Source organism: Macrotis lagotis, chromosome 2 (assembly GCF_037893015.1).
Source record: "Macrotis lagotis isolate mMagLag1 chromosome 2, bilby.v1.9.chrom.fasta, whole genome shotgun sequence".
NCBI classification, from domain to species: Eukaryota; Metazoa; Chordata; class Mammalia; order Peramelemorphia; family Peramelidae; genus Macrotis; species Macrotis lagotis.
The window spans coordinates 31202581-31226242 of record NC_133659.1 but is presented as its reverse complement, the minus strand read 5'-3'; positions in this window follow the sequence as shown (position 1 = coordinate 31226242).

Here is a 23662-nt window from a genome sequence, read left to right as displayed (position 1 = left end):
TCAGTTAGTGGGCACTAGATAGGGAACTGGACCTGGAGTCAAGAGGGCTTATCATCATGAATTCAGCTTCAGCTTCAGCTTCAGATACTTACTGTTTGATCCTGGGCAACTCACTTCACCCTATTTGCCTCAGTTTCCTCATCTGCAAAATGAACTAGAGAAGAAAAAAAGAAAAAAAACACTCCCATATGCCTGCCAAGAAAACCCCAATGAGAACATGAAGAATCAGGCATGACTGAAAAATGACTAAACAATAACAAATAAATGTGTATTCCCATTCCCGTCTTTTTTTTCATTCTGGAGAGAGGGCTACAAGCCACTGCTTTAGGGAGCTTGTACTCGGGAAAGATAGAGGTTCTGAACTCAGGGATTGCCTATTCTCAGAGGAAGATATGGCCCCTTTTCTTCCATCCTAGACCACCCTCTATGAACACAAATAAGCTTCTTAAAGGCAAGCACAGTGGTGTCTCTGATACCAGCACGTCACCCACAGTTTAAGATTTCGTTGTCCACATGGGCACCGGCCCCATTCCCAGTTCACATGTTTGGGAGAAAGAGGAGACCAACCACTTGGGAACCATCTGATAAATTCATAGCACCAGTGGCTCAAGGAATGCCACTGTAGAGGATGGACACTGCTGCTACTGGTGGTCTGAGGTTCTTTAGGGGTGAAGAAGATATACATAATTAAGATCCCAGAAAGCCCTTTTTCTGAGAGAGACATAACCCTATGCTCAGATAACTATTTACTTTAGAGGGGGGACAAAACTCCTCCTTGCTTAGTGCCCGATTGAGTCAGCAGGATTAGGTTTTACTGCCTTTGTCCCTAACTTGCTCTGTGATCTTGGATAAGTCACTTTTATATGATCCTCATTTTCCCTCTTGGTGACAATAATTGTATTCTCTATCCTCCTTCCCTTGTAGAGCTTTTTTGGACATCTATTATGTGAGGATTGCAGTCCTGGTGGATGGGAGGAGTGATAATCTAAACTCCCTTCACACATAATAAGGGAAAGAAAAGATGAAGATCTTAGCAGATGGGGTGGAAGGAGAAGGTTGGTCAAAGGTCAGGATTTAGAGATGACTTCTCAAGAGAGAGATGGCATTGGCACTGGCTTTAGTGATCAGAATATATTTGACTTGATAAACTATGATCTTATTCCCAAAGAATAGGAGGGTCTCTTTATATCTGCACGAATGGCTGCTTAAGATCTTATCTGAGAGCCAAATCCCATGTTGACTAAAGAGATTGGTGTGTTTGATTTGCAGATAAAACACTTCTCACATGACCAGTAGAGGCCAGATGGCCATAACCATTGTGTACACCCCTCTGATGAGGACTTTTTGAGAGGAGGAAAATATGGTAGCTATACATGGAAAAAGAATTTCACAGTTACTTAACATAAACAGTGCTTAACATTTTGGTCCAGTCCTCTTTCATGCTTCCTTCCATTCCTTCCATTTTTGTCAATCTGAATCTTCCTGATCTCATTACTACCATTGTTCCCTTATTCTACAGTATGGATGCTTCTTGCTCATCAGTGGCATTAAAAGCATTTTAAAATTCCATATTCTGCAAGAACTTTTCCCGATTAATGAGATCAAAGCAATCCATAGTCATATGAAAAATTGCTCTAAATGATTACTTATTAGAGAAATGCAAATTAAAACTTCTCTGAGGTACCACCTCATACTTCTCAGACTGGCCAATATGACTAGAAAGGACAGTGATCATTGTTGGAAAGGTTATTGGTGGAGCTGTGAACTCATCCAACCTTTCTGGAGGGAAATTTGGAACTATGCCCAAAGGGCAACAGAAATGTGCATACCCTTTGATCCAGCAACACCACTACTGGGTCTATAACCCTGAAGAGATGATGAAAAAGGGTAAAAACATCACTTATACAAAAATATTCATAGCAGCCCTGTTTGTGGTGGCAAAGAATTGGAAATCAAGTAAATGTCCTTCATTTGGGGAATGGCTTAGCAAACTGGTATATGTATGTCATGGAACACTATTTGTTCTATTAGAAACCAGGAGGGACGGGAATTCAGGGAAGCCTGGAGGGATTTGCACAAACTGATGCTGAGTGAGATGAGCAGAACCAGAAAAACACTGTACACCTTATCGGCAACATGGGGGTGATGGTCAACCTTGATGGACTTGCTCATTCCATCAGTGCAACAATCAGGGAAAATTTGGGGATGTCTGCAATGGAGAATACCATCTGTAACCATAGAAACAACTGTGGAGTTTAAACAAAGACCAAGGACTATTACCTTTAATTTAGGGGGAAAAAAACTGATACCTTATTTTCTGATCTTGTTATCTCTTATACTTTGTTTCTTCCTTAAAGATATGATTTCTCTCTCATCACATTCAAAATGGATCAATGTATACTATGGAAACAATGTAAAGACTGGCAGATATCCTTCTGTTGGGGGTGGAGGGAGGGAAGTAAGATTAGGGGAAAAATTGTAAAACTCAAAATAAATAAAATTTTTAAGTGCAAAAAAAGAACTTTTCCTGACTAATGTTAGTGTCACCTTTTCCCAGGTTACCTCCAATTTATCCTGTTTTTTTTTTTTACAAAGTTGCTTATGTGTTGTTTCCTTCCTTGAGGTCAGGGCTGATTTTTTTTTTTTGGTGAGGGAAGGAAGCTTTTATCATTACTTTCTTTTTCTTATTTTAAAATTTATTTTATTTTTAGCCCCCCCAACTACATGCAAAAGTAAGTTTCAACATTTAATTCTAAAACTTTGATTTCAAAATTCCCTTCCTCCCATCCCACTTACCCCCATTGAAAAAGAAAGTTACTTGGTGTAAGTTAAAAATGTGTAGCTATGAAAAACATTACTACAACAGTCAAATAGTAAAAGTAAACATAACCTCCCCCCCCCACTCCCAAAGAAAGAGAAACCTCAAGAAAAATAAAGTGAGAAAAAAAAAATCATGCTTCAGTTTGTATTCAGACACCATCAGTCTTTGGGATGGATAGCATTTTTTATCATAAGTCCATCAGAGATAGTCAATATTTTTTTTCTCAGTTTCTATTGGTAGCTGTATTTCTCTCCATCCTATTCCCCCTCCATCTCCATTTATTCTATTCTCTCTCTCCTTTCACCCTGTTCCTCTCAAAAGTATGTTGCATCTGACTACCCTCTTCCATGATCTTCCCTCTCTTCTGTCACCTACATTTCTCCTCTCCGCCCCCATCCCCTTTCTCCCATACCTTTCCTCTCCTATTTTCCACTAGGGTAAGATAGATTTCTGTACCCAATTGAGTGTGTATGTTGTTCCCTCTCTGAGCCATTTCCACTGAGAATAAGGCTCACTTACTCCTTCTCACCTTACCCCTCTTTCACTCCACTGCAAAAGAATTTTTTTGGCCTCTTTTATATAAAATGACACCTCAATCAACCTCTCCTTTCCTATTCCTTTCTCCTCCATTAACTCCATATTTTTAGTATACTGTAACTTCAAATTCAACTCCCTGCATGACTTGTCTATATATGCTCTTTCTAATTGCCCTAATAAATGAAAGGGCTCATATGAATTGTCAATATCATCTTCTCATGTAGGAATACAAGCAGTTCAACATCAAGTCCATTATAATGTTCCCTTTCTGCCACCCTCTATATGCTTCACTTGAGTCCTGTAATTTAAGATCAAACTTTCTGTTCAGCTCTGGCAGTAACATCCAGGAAGTTTGAAAGTCCCCTGTTTCATTGAATGTCCATCTTTTTCCCTGAGAGACTACATTTAGTTTTGCTGGGATTTTTGGTTATTATCCAACTTCTTTTGCCTTCTGGAGTACCACATTCCAAACTCTTTTAGACCCTAATGTAGAAACTGCTAAATCTTGTTTTATCCTTTCTGCAGCTTCATGATATTTAAATTGTTTCTTTCTGACTGCTTGTAATATTTTTCTCCTTAATATGAGAATTCTGAAATTTGGCTATGATATTCCTAGCAATTTATTTTGGGATCTCTTTCAGGAGGTGATTGATGAATTCTTTCTATTTCTATTTTATCTTCTGCTTCTAGGATATCAGGGCTGTTTTCCTGGAGAATTTCTGCAAAAATGATATCTAGATTCTTTTTTTTGGTCAAGACTTTTAGGTAGTTCAATAATTTTAAAATTATTTCTGTTGGATCTATTTTCCATGTCAGCAGTTTTTCCAATGAGATATTTCACATTTTCTTCTAGTTTTTCCATTCTTTTTTGTTTTGCTTTTTTTCCTTGACTTCTCACAAAGTCATCAGCTTCCCTTAGCTCCATTTTACATTTTAAGAAGTTGTTTTCTTCAGACACCTTTTGTATCTCCTTTTCCAGTTGGTCAATTCTACTTTTTAAGGTTTTCTTCTCCTCATTCATCTTTTGGTCTTCTTTTTCCATTTGACCCAAACTAGTTTTTAAGATGTTATTTTCTTCCGTATTTTTAGGTATCTCCTTCACCAAGTTGTGAATTTGGTTTTCATGATTTTCCCCCATTGCTCTCATTTTTCTTCCCAATTTTTCCTCTATCTCCCTTACTTGATTTTCAAAATCTTTTTTGAGCTTTTCCATAGCCTGAGACCAATTCATATTTTTCTTGGAGGCTTTGGATTCAGAAACTTTGACTTTGTTATCTTCTGAGTGTGTATTTTGATCCTCCACAGGACCAAAATAATGGCCTATGGACAGATTTTTGTTCTTCTGTGTTTGCTCATTTGCCATAACTATGACTTGATCTTTGTTAAGGTGGGACTCTGCTTCCAGAGCACTGTTCCAAACTTTTGAGGGCTTTTGCAGCTGTTTTCAGGGACATCCCCAGGAATCTGCACGTTCTCAATTCCTCCAAGTTCTTATGAGAGGCTGACTTGTGCTCTTGTTCATAGATAACCACAAGCACATTTTTTTCTGCCCTGGAACTGCAAGGAAGATCCATTGTTGGCAATAAGCTCTATTATGTTTCTTCTCCTTATCCTGGGATCAAGGCCCAGACTGTGACCTGGACCTGAGCATGGATGAAACAACAGAGTCCTGCCTCAGGTATAGCAAAGAGACCTCTTCAATCTCCTCAGTACCCTTTGAGCATTCTGGAAGCAGCTGCTGGGTGGCTCCCTGTTGGATGGCTTCCCAAGCAGGCTCCTGAGTCCTTGGGACTGGATTTGTGCTGAGGTCTTTGCTGGACTGGGCAGTGCTCTCACTCTGGTGTGGCAGAGTTCTCCTGCTGTCCTTGCTAATTGTCCTTGGTAATCCCTGGGCCAAAAGGTTTGGAAACTGATGCTTCCAGGTGTCGTATGATCTGTTCCTGAAACCAGTTTGCTCCAGGGTGGCCCAGGTTGTGCAGCAGACCCTTTTTTACCCAGGTGTAACAGATACTTCCAATGAATCTTCCAAATTATCTTGGGCTGGGAAATTGTTTCAGTCTTTTTGTGGGTTTTGTCACCCTAGAATTTACTTAGAGTTATTATTTAAATATATTTGGAGTGGTTTAGTGGAGAGTATTTGGAAGTTTCTGTCTTTACTCTGCCATCTTGGCTCCTGTTTTGTTTATCTTTATACCTCCAGTGCTTGGCACAATGACTGGCATATGGTAGTTACTTAAAAAGATTTTGCTGGCTTGATGAAGCCATAGATAATGGATTCAAGAGACATGCTTGCCTTCAGGTTTAAAATTCCATGACTTGTAGAGCCAAGAGCTTCTGGACTGTTACATCCTCTAGACAGATTCAGATTCTCAACATGGTTTCCACTCAGGTGGGATTCAAGGAAGTTTTAGAGTTGGAGGGAGGCTTATATTTAGACAAGTGTACTATTTCTCTTAATGAAAATATACATGTGGTTGTGCTCATGTGTTTGGATGCCTACATATATATGTGTGTGTGTGTGTGTGTGTGTGTGTGTGTGTATGTAAATGTATATGTGTGCATATGCGTGTGTGTATGTATGCGTGTATTTGAGATTAGGATAACATTTTGCAGGAAAAGTTTTTGTTTGAACAGTTTTGTTTTAGAATTAGAATTCATCCAAAGTCATTAGGTCACATTTCAATGGGTTCCAGAGTAGAAATTCTCTGGTTTTGTCTGTAATGTACTAGAGCTATGAGACAATTCAATCCATATCACAGTCAGAGAGGGGAATAAAGAACATAGAAAACTGTCTATGATAGAGGATGGAATATGATGAGGTATAGGAGCAACAAGGGGAATATTGAAATGGGCAAAGTTTTGTCCAGGACGCTCTATGTTCAATATGGAACTCTCTTGAGAAGAGTTCTTGAGCAAGGTTATTCTATGGTAGAAGCTGAAATGGGTGTCCCTGAGGAATTACCTCAGGACAAGTTCTGAGGAGATCATGTACCTCCATGCTGGTAGGACTATCCCCTTGTATCTCTAGATATAATGAATTTCTTCATATTTTTGGAGAAATTTTGATTTATCTTGAGTCTGTAAACAGAAGATACTTTTTTTTTTCATTGTCACGTGAACCTTGATTAACCTTCTATTTTAGTTGGAAAGGTTTTGTTTTCTTTCCCCTTGGAAGGTTGAGGAAGGGAAATGCTGACCACTGGCTACCTTCTATCATCCTACTCCCTACTTCTATCTTGAGTCAGAGACCTGGAGAAAGCAGAATTTCAGAATCACAGAAAATGCAAGTCCATCAGTGGCCATATTGCCTACTCAACTGCAATCTACTTAACTATAAACCTCAAGAGACAGAATGTGTATCTTATTTCATAGAATTACAGAATCAGAGAGTTAGAATGGATCTCAGAGGTCTCTGTTCAATCCCATTATGGTAAAGATCCCCATTATAAGACACTTTCCAAATATTTGGTTGGAGACCTCCAAGAAGGGATAAATCATTACCTTGGGGCAGCTCCTCCCATTTTGGAACAGTTGTCTCTGTTAGGAAGCTTATCAGACACAATTTTCCTCTTTTAAATTCCTTCAAATACTTAAAGACAGTTTTGTTCCTCATGAGTCTTCTACTCTCCAGATTAAATTTCCTTAGTTCCTTTAAACTGTCAACATATGACATGGTCTCCAGGCCCTTCATCATCCTGGTTACCCATCTCTGGACATTCCCTAATTTATTGATTTCAGTATTCAGCTATTTCAGTCCCATTTGACTTTTCAGGAGCTTATTTGGGGTTTTCTTGATAAATACACTAGATAGGTTTGCCTTTTCTTTCTCTAGCTCATTTTATAGAGAGGGAAACTAAAGGAACCAAGTTAAGTGACTTGCCCAGGGTCAAACAGCTAGTAAGTGTTTGAGGCCAGATTTGAACTCAGGAAGATATCTTCCTGATTCCAGTCCAAGTATTCCATGCACTATGTCATCATATAGCTGCTCTTTATCTTTGCTAAATTTTGGCAGCTGGAACAAAGTCCAGTTCTTCAGAATGAAGAGAATATATAGGAAGAGAATACTGGGAAAGAATATATAGAAGCTATTACCTCCATATTCTTGGAACTTTATTTCTCACTGCTACCCAAGGTTACAATTTTGGCTGCCATATTATCCTGTTAACTCATAATGAGTTTGCAGTCCATTAAAATTTAACTATTTTTAGATAAGATACTATCTCATCATGATTTTTTTTTAGGTTTTTTTTTTGTTTGCCCAAGGCCACACAGCTAGGTAATTATTAAGTGTCTGAGGCTAGATTTGAACTCAGGTCCTCCTGACCCCAGGGCAAGTACTCTATCCACTGCGCCACCTAGCTGGCCCCGTCATGATTTTTTTTTTAAATCAAGTATAAGTTATTATATCTATCTCTTTTTAATTCTTTCACACTAGATGTTCTGTCCTGGTCTCTTGTGTAAGCTATCCATCCAAGCCACCTCTAAACAGTGTCAAACACAGATCCTTGGGGCACTCCAGTAGAGACCTGCCACATGAACATTGAATAATTACCATTTACTCTCTCTTTGTATTTCTCCCAATGTCCAGCACAGTACAAAATAATTTAAAATTTAAAATATTTCCTGAGGGAAAGAATATTTTGAGCCACGTCTTTTGACTCATTTTGCTCCTAAAGCCAAGAATCCTATCTTTTCCCAAGACTACCATCCTCCTCTAACTTAATAAATTAATAAGGGAATTCTAAGAGAAAGAGGAGAGGATCAAGAATATTCCAGGTGTCAGAGATATCCTGGCAATGACACAGGGATGGGATGAAATGTGCTTACTTTAATAACAAGAAAAGAAACCATCAATTAATCATGCACTTTAGATTATCAGAAAGGAATGAAGTAATACTAGAAAGGGTAAAACAAGATTATGGTCATAAGAGCAGAAATAAATAGAAAGGGAAATGAATGAATCATAGAATTGACTAAAAATAAGCTTTATGAAAGATCAATAAAATTGACAAATTTAGCAATTTTTTAAAAAAAGAAAAATATGAGAAAAAAAGAATGATGAATGTTGAAAGATGTGAGAAAAATTGGGACACTAAGGTATTCTTGGTAGAGCTGTGGACTGATCCAGCCATCTTGGAGAACGATTTGAAACCATGTACAAAGGGCTATAAAACTTCTCATATCTTTTGACCAAGCAATAGTCTGTATCACAGAGATCAAAGAAAAAGGAACAGGTCCTTTACATGCAAAAATATTTATAGCAGCTGATTTTTTGGTGGCAAAAAATTAGCAATTGAAGTGATGCTCATCAGTTGAGAATGACTGACCGGGTTGTAGTACATGATTGTGATGGAATACTATTGTGCTATAAGAAATTAGGAGTAGGATTCTTTCAGAAAACTTGGAAAGACTTAAATGAACTGATTCAATATGAAATAAACAGAACCAAGAGAACACTGTACACAGTAATAGCATTATTATATGATGTTGTGAATAACAGCTATTCTTAGCAAAACAATTCTGATGGATGTATATTCAACAAAATTATGCACATCTAAGGAAAGGACTGATGGAGTTCAAATGTAGATTGAAATACATTTTTACTTTATTTTTCTTGGAGTTTGTTGAATCTGTGCTCTCGTTTGCAACATAGCCATCATGGAAATGTTTTTTATGGCTCCAGGTATATGATCTGCATCAAAATATTAGCTTTGTCAAGGAGGAGAGGGAATTTTGTTTTCAAAAATTATGAAAAATGAATGCTAAAATTGTTTTTTACAAGTGATTAATAAAATAAAAGTCTTTTTTTTTTGCTTTTGCAAGGCAATGGTGTTGTCACACAACTAAGTAATTACTAAGTGAGGCCTAATTTGAACTCAGGTCTCTCTGACTTCAGGATTGGTGCTCTATCTACTGCATCATCTAGCTACCTCAAATAAAAACATTTTTAAAAGTAAAGGGAGAGAAAACACAAATCTTCAAAATTACAAATGGAAGAAGGAGAAAAGAACAGAAAGAAAAAAGTAGAAGAAAGAAGGAAGAAGAAAGAGGAAGAGAGAGAGAGATGTAGGCCATTCAGGTGTGCTTAGAAAGTCAGACAATCAAAAGGATAGGGATCATTATCTATAAAATATAATAGTCCTTAACTGACACCACTGCTTATGGATAATAAAATAGTCCAATCACAGAAGAAGACTAAGACAAATCAACAGAATACTTATCATAGATCCTACCTGTTCCAAATTATTTCCTAGTAGAATTTTCAAATATTTCAAGGATAAATATCCCTTATAGCAAGTAAAAATGCAACAAAGGTAAGATGAGGTAAGTCTTCCAGGCAGGATAGATTGTTAAAAATGGCATGTATAACTGTTAATAAAATGGATCAGATCCCCCCCCACCCCCCACCCCAGTGAGTTAGTGATCAAAAATGGATTGAAAAGACCAAATGTATTTAGATACCAAAGGAGGTAGGGAGGAGGGTTGGAGTAGTAAAAGTCTTTTGATTAGTTGCAGCTGGGGAAAGTGTATGGTCTTCAGGTGTGATTTATTGCATCTTTCTCTGACAATTAAGGAAGCTAATTGTTTTATGGAACTTGGTTCCCTCTAGTATCCTTGGCTACAAAGTCAGAATCATCCACATCGGGGTCTCCTGGATAGCCTCTTGGAGACCAAATCACCCCTAAATGTGACAAGGAGAAAGAAGGCTGATGCTAAAAATTAAAACTAGCCCATAGTTTATAGGAGTAGGCATCCCACTATAAATTGGTTATCAAGCAAATATCTGAAAATAGGGGTGATATCATTCCTCAGCCATGTCAATAAGTGTGTTCAGAGAGTGATCTCCTTTTGAGCTAGTTTGAGAAATGGGGTTTGACATAATGGAGGATAGGATGGCTTTCATGATATTAATCATCAAATAATACAGTATGATATTAATTTTGTTCATCCTATACAATACAGACTTTCAGAAAAAGAAAATTGGAGCAATATCCAATATGTTTTTATAAAATATAAATTTAGATATATTTCATAAATTAATGTTGATTTAAAATACTAATTGTTATTAATTAGTTCATTAATCACTGACCAAAATTCATAGATTCAATGAAAGTCTGAATAATGAGGACCAGACAAGGGCCAGACAATGTGGCAGAGGCACTTTCCACAAGAGAATAAGCTATAACCCCTTAGTACTGATAGATGCTTATAATGCCCAATCCTAGGCTTTACTGGGGGTCAGAAGAGCAAGGAAAATACTCTCTGTCCTCAGAGCTCACAGGATAGAAGAATTATGGAATCCTAAGAAAATCAGAACTGGGCCAGACCTTGGCTATTATCTAGTCCAATATTCTCAGTTCATAGAGAAAAAGAGATGTACAGAAGTTTGTGTCTCAATAGCATCAGTAGATGAGAAGTGAGGAGGAAAAAAAGTGTAGATAGCACTGGATCTAGAGACAGTAAGATCCAACATGAGTTCAAATCTGACTTCAGACATACCTGCTGAGCAAGTGACTTCACCCTGTTTGCCTCAGTTCCTTTTCTGTAAAATGAGCTGGAGAAGGAAATGGCAAGCCATTCTAGGATCCTTGCCAAGAACACTTCAAATGGGGTCAAGAAAAGTTGAAAATGACCGAAAAATGACAGCAACAAAAGTACTAGTAGACAGTAAATACATCTAAGAAGAGATTTGTTTTTGTACTTTGTTATCTTTTATATTTATGTTTATCTCTAGCTAAAATCTGGTCTCTTTATGGCTGCGGCAAAAATTCAGATGATCAGATATGAGTTGATGTTACAGTGAAAGCTATTTGGCAAATACCAAAGGGGAACAATAAGTCTCAAAAAAATTCTCAAATTCTGTGCCCTTCAGAAGATCTGAGTTTAAGATCTGCCTCTGATACATACTATTTGTGTGACTTCAGGCAAATCATTTACCTTCTCAGAGTTCTAGACAATTTTTTTAAGACTATAAATAGGAAGGAAGGTACCAAACTTCTTCCAGGCAGGGGCATAGGTATACAGAGTCTCTGCCTCTTTCTGTTGTGTTTCCTTATATCAATGAGATTAGAGATCCAGTCACATGTTTTGTGTATACATATATGCATGTGTATGTGTGTAGGGTATCCCCAACGTCTTAGGACATTTAAGCTTTAATAACTTCAGAAGAATAAATGCAATTCAGTATTAGAATCTCTTAAAATTCTCCATTTCTCTGTGAATACTTTAATATGACAAGAAGTTGCCATGGAAATTAAGAAGTGAAAACTACCAGTTATTAGAACTGTCTTACAAGCATTCAAAATATAATCAATCAATCTACTTGCACTTCATGTCTTTGTGTGTGTGTGTGTGTGGTACTGGGTTAGGGACTGAGTATAAAGACAAAAGCAAAATAGTTGCTGCCCTCAAAGAACCTACAATAAGTTTGGAGAATAATAACACCCTAAAGTTAATGAGACCCTTATATATTCCTGCTAAGTTCAGTGATCTCTACTTCATGATAATTACAGATTCAAGCCATGACTTAAAGTCTCAGATTAAATGAAATATTGTAAGGAATTATTATTTGAATATTTGATAAAATTCACATTTAGATCATCCAGACATATCAGCTACAGCAGATTTATGACTCATTTATGACTAAATTTTAGTTTCTTTTTGTTAATTTAGGTCCTGCATTTCTTGGTAAGTTTATAAGGAAGTTTTATATTTTTATAAAATTATCTATTTTATTTAGGTTATTGGTTTTATAGTATAAACTTGTATGAAAGTTTCTAATGATTTCCTTTATTTCTTCCTCAGATTTTGTAAATTCAACTTTTTAAAATTCTTCCTAGTAATAACTTGATTTTTCTCTTTTATTTTATTTTTTTTAGGTTTTTGCAAGGCAATGAGGTTAAGTGGTTTGCCCAAGGCCACACAGCTAGGGAATTATTAAGTGTCTGATGCTGGATTTGCACTCAGGTACTCCTGATTTCAGGGCCAGTGTTCTATCCACTGTGCCACCTAGCTGCCCCTTCTCTTTTATTTTAAATAAAAATAGATAATGATCCATTATAAGAAAATAGACTCTTTTAATTTATTACTTCAATAGTTCTTTTGCTTTCAGTTTATCAATCTCTTCCTAGGTTTAAAAGGTTATGTTTTGATATTTGATTGAGGTTTATAATATTCGCTCATTTTCTCATTTTTTTAGATGTATGTATCCCAATTTAAGATATCATTCCCTTCCTAAGATTGTATCCACCAAATCCCACACACTTTGACACATTGCCTCCTTGTGATCACCATCTTTTTTAGAGTAGTATTTTATTTTTTTCCAATTACATGTTAAAATTTTTTTAAATTTTCTATCATTCTCCCCTCTCCAAAAAAGGTTGTAGTAGCCATTTCTTTTTTTTAAAAAATATTTATTTATTTTTCCAACTGCAAGCAATGGCAGTTTTCAACATTTTTTTGCAAGGCTTTGAGTTTTACATTTTTTTTCTGTTCCTTCCTTCCCTCCCCCTCCCCCTGATAAAAAGCAATCTAATATGTTATACATGTATAACCATGCTAAACATATATCCATATTAATCATGTTGTGAAAGAAGAATCAAATCCAAATGGAACCAAGAGAGAAAAAAAGGTATAATGCGTAAGACACTTTTTAAAAATTGAAGGCAATAAGATTTAGTCTATATTTAAACTCTGCAGTTTTTTCTTTGAATATGGATGATATTTTCTTTCACAAGTATTTTAGAATTGTCTTTGATTATTATACTGCTGAAATGTGCAAGTCCATCATAAGTTTATCATCACCCAATGCTGCTGATAGTGTGTCCCTCTGGTTCTTATGTGCAATCATTTCAAGCATATTTCCATATTAGTCATGTTGTGAAAGAAAAAAACAGACATAAAGAAAAAAACACAAAAAGATAAAGAAAGTGAAAATATTTTGGATCTGCATTCAGATTTTTTCAGTCTTTTTTCTGAATTTGGATAGCATTTTCCATTATGAGTCCTTTGGAATTGTCTTGGATTCTTGTATTTCTGAGAAGAGCTAAATTATTCAGAGCTGATCATTGCACATTGTTGTTACAGTGGATCATGTTCTCCTTATTTTCTTCATTTCATTCTGTATCATTTTCTATCCAGGATTTTTTTGAAATTTAACTGCTTGTTATTTCCCATAGTAAATAGTATTCCACCATAACTTGTTCAGCCATTCCTGAATTGGGTCTTTTCTTCAATTTCCAGTTCTTTGCCACCACAAAAAAAGCTGGTATAAATATTTTTGTACAAATAGGTCCCTTTTCCCTTTTTTAAATGATCTCTTGAGATACAGTCCTAGGAATGGTATTTATGGATCAAAAAGTATGCACAGTTTGATTTCTCTCTGGGAATAGTTACAAATTGCTCTTCTGAATGGTTGGATCAGTTCAGAGCTCTATCCACTGCCTGAAGCTTTTATGCTCTAATTCATGGGTAGTTGTAAAATTACTATGCATACTTGAGAAAAATGAATATTCCTTTTTATTCTCTTTCACTATTTACTAGAAATCTGTAACACATAGCTTTTTATAAAATTCTTTTCACTATCTTAACATCTTTTTTTTTTTGTTTTTTGCAAGGCAATGGTTTGACTTCCCCAGGGTGATTATTAAGTGTCTGAGGTCGAATTTGAATTCAGGCGCTTCTGACTCCAGGGACAGTGCTGTTAACCTCTTTCTTGTCTTTTGCTTTCATTATATCTAAAAGAAATAAATTAAAGTCCTACACTATTATAGTTTTACATTCTATTTCTCCCTAGAATTCATTTAGCTTTTAGGCATTTAGATGTTATATTTTGTAGTAGAGACATTAAAACTTAATATTAATTCATTGTCAGACTCCCGGCCAATATGGCGGAGAGAAGACAGGCACAGTTCTAAAGTCTCCTGATCTCTTCCCCATCTATCACATGAAACAAACCTCTTAAAAGAAATCTGACCCACAAAACCCAGAAAGAAAAGCCAGGAGAAAGATCATCTACCTCTGGATTTGTCTCTTGTCTCCAGCAGCAGCTTTGGCCAAATTCCGGACGGTGAGTCTGGGCTCAGAGGGAGGATCAGCCCTGGATCAGCCAGATTAACAGTTGAATTGGAACCAGCAGTCTGAGGGCCCAAGAGCTGGACCTGCTGCATCAGGGTAGGGCTGGACTGTGGGGGCGTGAGTTGGAGGGGGAGTGGGGGCATGGGTGTTGGAGCTGTCCCTAGGAGATCTCAGACAGGGTTGGGGGGAGAGTTCTGGAGCAGAAAGGCTTCAGACACCATCCCTGGGCTCCTCTGGTCTGAGTCCCATTACAACTCAAACTTCTTCCCTAACAAACAAATGCAAACTACTTCTGCCTCAGGCCCAGGTGTGTGAGCAGAACCAGCTCAGCTGAGGAATGACCTCAGGCCAGGGTAAAACCCACCATTGATTAAAGGCAAAAGAATTCAATAGCTCCAACTCCTCCCTTCAAGGAAAGGGAGAAGGCCTCAACAAAGGTCACAGACACTCCAGAGAAAGCAATCAGCACCTCCTACTGGTCAGCCAGAGAAACTGCATTCAGTGAGTAAAGCCTTTAGTGATCCCAAGCCCTTGTGAACCAGCCCCTCCCCAACTCAGGTCTTAGCAAAATGAAGAAGGGTCAGCGGAAAGGTGGATCCATAGAAAAATTCTTGGAAGGGAAAGACCCTAACTCAGAGAGACCTGCAACCTCTAAGGAGAATACAATCTGGTCTTCAGCACAGAAAGGCTTCCTTGAAGAAATAAGGAAGGAGCTTAAAAATTTGGGAGAGACAATTAATACCTTGCAACAAGAAAACAAAACCTTAGAAAGTACAATTGGACAAATACAAAATGAGTATAAATCTCTCAGATCTTCAAATGGGCAAATGCAAAAAGAAATTAATTCTCTCAAAACCTCATTGGTCAAATGGAAAGCTCTTTCAAAAGCAGAATTGACCAATTGGAAAAGGAGTTGCAAAAGGTTAATGAAGAAAACTCCTCCCCCCCCAAAAAAGAATGGAGTCTACAGAAACTAATGACTCCATGATACAGCAAGAGTCAGTTAAACAAAATCAAAAAATAGAAAAAATAGAAGCAAATGTAAAATACCTCATCAACAAAATCACTGACCTCAAGAATAGATCGAGGAGGGGCAACCTGAAAATTATAGGACTTCCTGAAAACATTGGAGAGAAAAAAAGCCTGGACTTAATATTACAGGATCTAGTGATGGAAAACTGCCCTGATATCATGGAATTGGAGGGCAAAGTAGTTATTGAAAGAGTACATCGATCTCCACCAGAAAAAGATCCTAAAATGAATACACCAAGGAATGTTGTGGTCAAACTGCAGAACTATCAGATAAAAGAGAAAATCCTGCAAGCAGCCAGAAAGAAACAATTTAAATATCAAGGAGCCACAGTAAGGATCACGCAGGACCTGGCTGCATCAACATTAAGGGATTGAAGAGCCTGGAATGAGATATTTCGAAGAGCAAGGGAGCTTGGAATGCAGCCAAGATTCTACTTTCCTGCAAAGCTGAGCCTTCTCTTCCAGGGAAAAAGATGGGCATTTAATGAAATGGAAGAATTCCAAAAATTTCTGATGAAAAGGCCAGAGCTAAACAGAAAATTTGGACATCAAACAGGAGGTTCAAGAGACACATGAAAAGGTTAAAAAAAAGGGTGGTGGTAAAAGGAAAAAAAATGCAATCCAGTAAGTTGAAACTGGCTATATCCTGGCATGGGGGGAAAAGATTCTCATAAATCTTGAGAATTGTAACTCTAAAAGAGAGAATATACCTAGCGAGAAATGATGGACATTCATGACCTATCCATGAGACTGCTATCTAAAAAGATGTAACTGGCTTTAACCCCACTTGGGAGAAAGACTCTAATAACTCTCAGGAATTTTTACTCTGTTCGATAGAATATACTGAATTAGAAGGGACAGACACTCAGAATTTTCTATGACTTAGATAGAATGATCTAAAAAACACTACCTCCTTAAAAAGGGGGACAAAAAAGAGACTGGAGGAGGGAGGGGAGTGAATGGGGTAAATCTCATTACACTAAGAGGTACAAAAAAACCTATGGTAATAGAGGGGAAGAAGGGAGCAGATGAGAAACACCTGAATCTTCTTCTCATCAGACTTGGCTTAAAGTCAACCTACACATACTCAGTTAACTTATAAAACATCTAACCTTTCAAGTATTAAAAGGGGGAAAGGGGAGGGGGGATGGAGAAAGGGAAGGGGAGTGGGGGAAAAGGGAGAAATAACAAAAGGAAGGGAAAGGGAAAATGGAATAAGGGAAAGGGGAAAGAAACGGGAGAGTGTGATATAGGAGGGCAAACACACTGAAGGGGGTGGTATTCAGAAACAAAATACTGGGGAATATGCATAAAGGGGGAGAAAGGGGGAAAAATACAAACAAAGGGAAGATAGCATGGAGGGCAATAAAGAATTAGTAATCATAACCTTGAATGTGAATGGGATGAACTCTCCCTTAAAATGTAAGCAAATAGCAGAGTGGATTAAAAAACAGAATCCTACAATATGCTGCTTACAAGAAACTCATCTGAAGCAGAGAGATACATATAGACTAAAGGTAAAAGGTTGGAGCAAAATATATTTTGCTTCAGCTGAAGTAAAAAAAGCAGGGGTAGCAATCCTTATCTCAGACAAAGCAGCACCAAAAATAGATAGTGTTAAAAGAGATAAGGAAGGAAACTTTATCCTCCTAAAAGGTACCATAGACAATAAAGTCATTTCAATATTGAATATATATGCACCCAGTGGGACAGCACCCAAATTCTTAGAGGAGAAGCTGAAAGAACTAAAGGAAGACAGACAGCAAAACTGTACTAGTGGGAGACCTCAACCTCCCGCTATCAGATCTAGATAAATCAAATCATAAAATAAACAAGAAAAAAGTTAAGGAGGTAAATAGATTGTTAGAAAAATTAGATATGGTAGAATTATGGAGGAAATTGAATGGGGATAGAAAGGAATATACCTTTTTCTCTGCAGTACATGGAACTTATACAAAAATTGACCATGTACTAGGACATAAAAACCTAATGATCAACTGCAGAAAGGCAGAAATAGTGAATACATCTTTCTCAGATCACAATGCAATAGAAGTCATATGCAATACTGGGCCAAGGAGATATAGACCCAGAACAAATTGGAAACTGAATAACCTCATTTTAAATAATGAGTGGACCAAAAACAAATTATAGAAAGAATTAACCATTTTATCCTAGAAAATGATAATAATGAAGCAACATACCAAAACCTATGGGATTCATTCAAAGAGACTCTCAGGGGATATATTATAAATGCTTACATGAATAAATTGGAGAAAGAGGAAATCAATGAACTAAACTTGCAACTAAAATAAATTAGAGAAAGAATAAATCAAAAAGCCCCAATTAAATACTAAATTAGAAATTCTAAAAATTAAAGGAGAAATTAATAAAATTGAAAGCAAAAAACTATTGAATTAATAAATAAAACCAAAAGTTGGTATTATGAAAAAAACCAAAAAATTGATAAACCTCTGGTCAATTTGATTTAAAAAAGAAAGAAGAAAACCAAATTGATAGTATCATAAATGAAAAAGGTGAACTCACCACCAATGAGGAAGAAATTAAAGTAATAATTCGAAATTATTTTGCCCAACTTTATGCCAATAAATTTGATAATCTAAGTGAAATGGATGAATATTTACAAAAATATAAGTTGCCCAGGTTAAATGAAGAAGAGATTAAATACCTAAACAACCCTATCTCAGAAAAAAAAATTCAACAAGCCATTATTGAACTTCTCTAAAAAAAAATCTCCAGGGCCTGATGGATTCATAAGTGAATTCTACCAAACATTTAAGCAACAATTGGTTTCAATTCTATATAAACTCTTTGGAAAATAGGGAAAGATGGAACTTTGCCTAACTCTTTCTATGAAACCAATATGGTGCTGTTACCTAAACCAGGAAGAGTTAAAACAGAAAAAGAAAATTATAGACCTATTTCCCTGATGAATATAGATGCAAAAATCCTAAATAAAATCTTAGCAAAATGATTACAACAAGTTATCACTAGGATAATACATTATGATGAAGTAGGATTTATTCCAGGAATGCAGGGTTGGTTCAGTATTAGGAAAACTGTTAGTATAATCAATTATATCAATAGCCTACCTATCAGAAATCATGTGATCATATCAAAAGATGCTGAAAAAGCTTTCGACAAAATATAGCACCCATTCCTTATAAAAATACTAGAGAGCGTAAGAATAAATGGTTTGTTTCTTAAAATAATAAGCAGTATCTATCTGAAACCATCAACAAGCATTATTATATTCAATGGGGAGAGGCTAGAGGCATTCCCAATAAGATCAGGGGTGAAACAAGGGTGCCCATTATCACCACTACTATTCAATATCATATTAGAAATGTTACCTTCAGCAATTAGAGAAGAAAAGAAATTGAAGGAATTAGAATTGGGAAAGAAGAGACAAAACTCTCACTCTTTGCAGATGACATGATGGTCTACCTAAAGAATCCCAAGAAATCATCCCAAAAAACTACTGGAAACAATTAGCAATTTTAGCAAAGTTGTAGGTTATAAAGGAAACCCTCATAAATCCTCAACTTTTCTTTATATGTCTAGCAAGATACAACAGGAAGAGGTAGAAAGAGAAATCCCATTCAAAGTAACCTCAGACAATATAAAATACTTGGGAGTCTATTTTCCAATACAGACTCAGAATCTCTTTGAAAACAATTATAAAACACTTCTCACACAAATTAAATCAGATTTAAATAACTGGGCAAATATCAACTGCTCATGGATAGGTAGAGCTAATATAATAAGAATGACAATTCTCCCAAAGCTAAACTATCTGTTTAGTGCCCTACCAATAAAAATTTGAAAAAATTACTTTAATGAATTAGCAAAAATTGTAAGTAAATTCATATGGAGAAATAAAAAGTCAAGAATTGCCAGGAGCTTAATGAAAAAAAGTGTAAAAGAAGGTGGCTTAGCCCTACCTGATCTAAAATTATATTATAAAGCATCAGCCATCAAAACTGTTTGGTATTGGCTAAGAAATACAGTGGTGGATCAGTGGAATAGACTAGATGTAAAAGCAGGAGAGGATTATAGTAATCTGCTGTTTGATACACCCAAAGAGTCCAGCCATTGGGAAAAAAAAACTTCCTCTTTGATAAAAACTGCTGGGATAATTGGAAGTTAGTATGGAAGAAACTTAGATTAGACCAACACCTCACACCCTTTACCAAGATAAGATCCAAATGGTTACAGGACTTAGACATAAAAAACAATACTACAAGCAAATTAGAATATGAAGGATTAGTTTACCTGTCAGATCTGTGGAAAGGGGAGCAGTTTATGACTAAGGAAGAGTTGAAGAACATCACCAAAAACCAATTAGATGATTTCGATTACATTAAATTAAAAAGCTTTTGCACAGATAAAACCAATGTAACCAAGGTCAAAAGAAATGTAGTAAATTGGGAAGCAATATTTATAACTAATGATTCTGACAAAGGACTCATTTCTAAAATATACAGAGAACTGAGTCATGTTTTTAAAACAAAAAGCCAATCCCTAATTGACAAATGGTCAAAGGATATGCAAAGGCAATTCACATATGAGGAGATCAAAGCAATCCATAGCCATATGAAAAAATGCTCTAAATCATTAATTTTTAGAGAAATGCAAATTAAAGCTTCTCTGAATTACCACCTCACACCTCTCAGATTGGTCAATATGACCAGGAAGAATAATGATCATTGTTGGAAGGGTTGTGGGAAATCTGGGACACTATTACACTGTTGGTGGAGCTGTGAACTCATCCAACCCTTCTGGAGAGCTATTTGGAACTATGCCCAAAGGGTAACAAAAATGTGCATACCCTTTAACCCAGCAATACCACTACTGGGTCTATACCCTGAAGAGATGAGGAAAAAGGGTAAAAACATTACTTGTACAAAAATATTTATTGCAGCCCTGTTTGTGGTGGGAAAGAATTGGAAATCAAGTAAATGTCCTTCAATTGGGGAATGGCTTAACAAACTGTGTTATATGTATGTCATGGAACACTATTGTTCTATTAGAAACCAGGTGAAACACACCTTTCCCACAGAAATTCTAAGTTGTCTTGGACTGGGAAATTGTATCACTCAGTCTTTCTGGGGCTTCTACCCCTCTAAATTTTGGCTAGAATCATAATTTGATGACTTTTGGAGTTTTGGGGGGAACAAGTTTCTGGGCATTCCTGCCTTCACACCTCTCTAATGAATATTGATGCAAAAATCTTAAATAAAATTTTAGTAATGAGATTACAGCAAGCTATTGTCAGGATAATATACCATGATCAGTTTGTATTTATACCAGACAGACAGGGATGGTTCAACTTTAGGAAAACATTCAACATAATTAAACATATCAATAGTAAAACCAACAGAAATCATACAATTAATCTCAATAGCTGCTGAAAAAGCCTTTGATAAAATACAACATCCATTCCTATTAAAAATTCTAGAAAGTTTAGGGATAAATGGAGTTTTCCTTAAAATAATAAATAATATCTATCTAAAAACCATCAAGAAGTATTATATTTAGTGAGAATAAACTCAGAGCATTTCCAATAAATTCAAAGGTGAAACAAAGATGGCTATTACATCATTACTATTCAATATAGTATTGGAAATGCTAGCAGTAGTAATAAAATAAGAAAAAATAATTGAAGAAATAAGAAATGGCAATGAGGAAGCAAAACTTTCACTCTTTGCAGATGATATAGTGGTATACCTAGCGAACCTGAGAAAATCATCTAAAAAACTCCTTGAAACAATTAACAAATTCAGCAAAGCAGCGCGATATAAAACAAAACCACATAAACCATCATCATTTCTATATATGAACAACAAAGCCCAAGAGCAAGAGATAGAGAAATTCCATTTTAAATAATTGTAGACAAGATTAAATATTTGGGAATCTACCTCCCAAGACAAACACAGAAACTGTATGAGCACAATTATAAAGCATTCCTCACCCAAATAAAGTCACGTCTAAATAATTGGAAAAATCTCAAATGCTCATGGTTAGATTGAGCTAATATAATAAAAATGACAATTCTACCCAAATTAAATTACATATTCAGTACATATCAATACTTCACACTTGCATATCAATCATACTTCACTGAACTAGAAAAAAACAGCAACAAATTTCATCTGGAGCAACAAAAGGGTAAGAATAGCAAGGGAACTGATGAAAAAAAATGTAAAGGAAGGTGGTCTAGCTCAACCAGATCTAAAACTATGCCATAAAGTAGCCATCATCAAAACTACCTTGTACTGATTAAGAAACAGTCATGGATCAGTGGATTAGGAGAGGTTCAAAAGAAACTGCAGTAAATGACTTCAGCAATCTACTATTTGACAAATCCAAAGACAGAAGCTTCCAGGATAAGAACTCACTATTTGACAAAAGTTGTTGGGAAAATTGGAAAATAGTGTGGCAAAAAATAAGCAAAAATCCACATCTCACACCTTATACCAAAATAAGGTCAAAATAGGTGCAAGATTTAGACATAAAGAGCAATATCATAGATACATTAATAGACCAAAAATTACTCTATTTAGTTGATCTCTGGAAAAGGGACAAATTTATGACCAAACAAGAATTAGAGCACATTATAAACTGCAAAATGAATGATTTTGACTATATTAAATTAAAAAGGGTTTACACTAATAAAATCAATGTTGCCAAAATTAGAAGAAAAGCAGAATGCTGGGAAACAATCTCCACTACAAGGAATTCTGCTAAAGGTCTCATTTCTAAAATATATAGAGAATTGCATCAAATTTATAAGTCACAAGTCATTCCCCAATTGGTAAATGGTCAAGGGATATGAAGACTATATATAATCATATGAAACATATGAGACTTTCATATAATCATATGAAAAAATGCTCCAAATCACTATTGATTAGAGGAATGCAAATTAAAATAACAATGAGGTATCATCTCACACTTATTAGATTAGCCAAATTGAGAAAAAGGAAGATGATCAATGTTGGAGAGAATATGGAAGGATTGGACATTGATGCATTGATGGTGGAGTTGTGAACAGATCCAACCGTTCTGGAAAGCAATATGGAACTATGCCCCCACAATAATAAAACTGTTCATACCCTTTGACCCAGCAATTCCAATTCTAGGAACTATATCCAGAAGAAATTGTAAAAACTGGGGAAAGTCCTACATGTTCCAAAATATTCATAGCAGTTCTTTTTGTAGTGGCAAAGAATTGGAAATTGAGGGGATGCCATCAATTGGGGAATGGCTAAACAAGTTATGATACATGAATACCACTGAATATTATTGTTCTATAAGAAATTATAAATGGTTGGACTCTAGAGAATCATGGAATGTCTTATGGGATCTGACGCTGAGTGAAGGGAGTAGAGTCAAGAGAACAATGAACACATCAACAATATTATGAGATAAACAGCCTTGATGGATGCAAATCCTCTCAACAGTCCAGAGATCCAGGATAACTGTATTAGACTGGTTATGGACTATTTTTTCCCAACCAGAGGAAGAAAGACAAAGAAAAACAAAACACACAGAAAAAAAACACCCTTACCAAATCTGATGAACACTTTATAAAAAATATCTCTTTTCTTTAATCATAATTTTTCAGGCCAAAAATTAATAATGTGTAAATATGTTTAACAAAATATGTAAGTAAAATGCTAACCTGAGCATTCCCTACTGAGGGGAGGAGGGTGGGAAGGAAGGGTGGAGGGAAATTTTGTAACTTAGAAATATGCATGTACAAATGGATGAAAATAAATAAAAAAAAACAGGTTCCAAACTTTGGTTTTCATTCTAAGCCTGGGAGGTCACTAAGAATTCTTTTATTGGTCATGGAAGCTTCAGATCACCTGAAGTCTCCATGAAAACTACATACTCTGAGGAATGTGGTTAGACTACTTTCTCCACAACTGTGCTAGTCCCCACCTTCCCATCAACCCTCTCCCTCAATGAATATCAGGGCAGCTAGCTGGTGTAGTGGATAGAACACTAGCCTTGGAGTCAGGAGGATGAGAATTCAAGTCCAGCTTCAGACACTTGCCACTTACTAGCTGCGTGACCTTGGGCAAGTCACTTAGCCCTGATTGTCTTGCATCCAGGGCCAAATTCAGTCATCCAGGCTCATGGATGGACTCATGGACAGATGGCTATGGA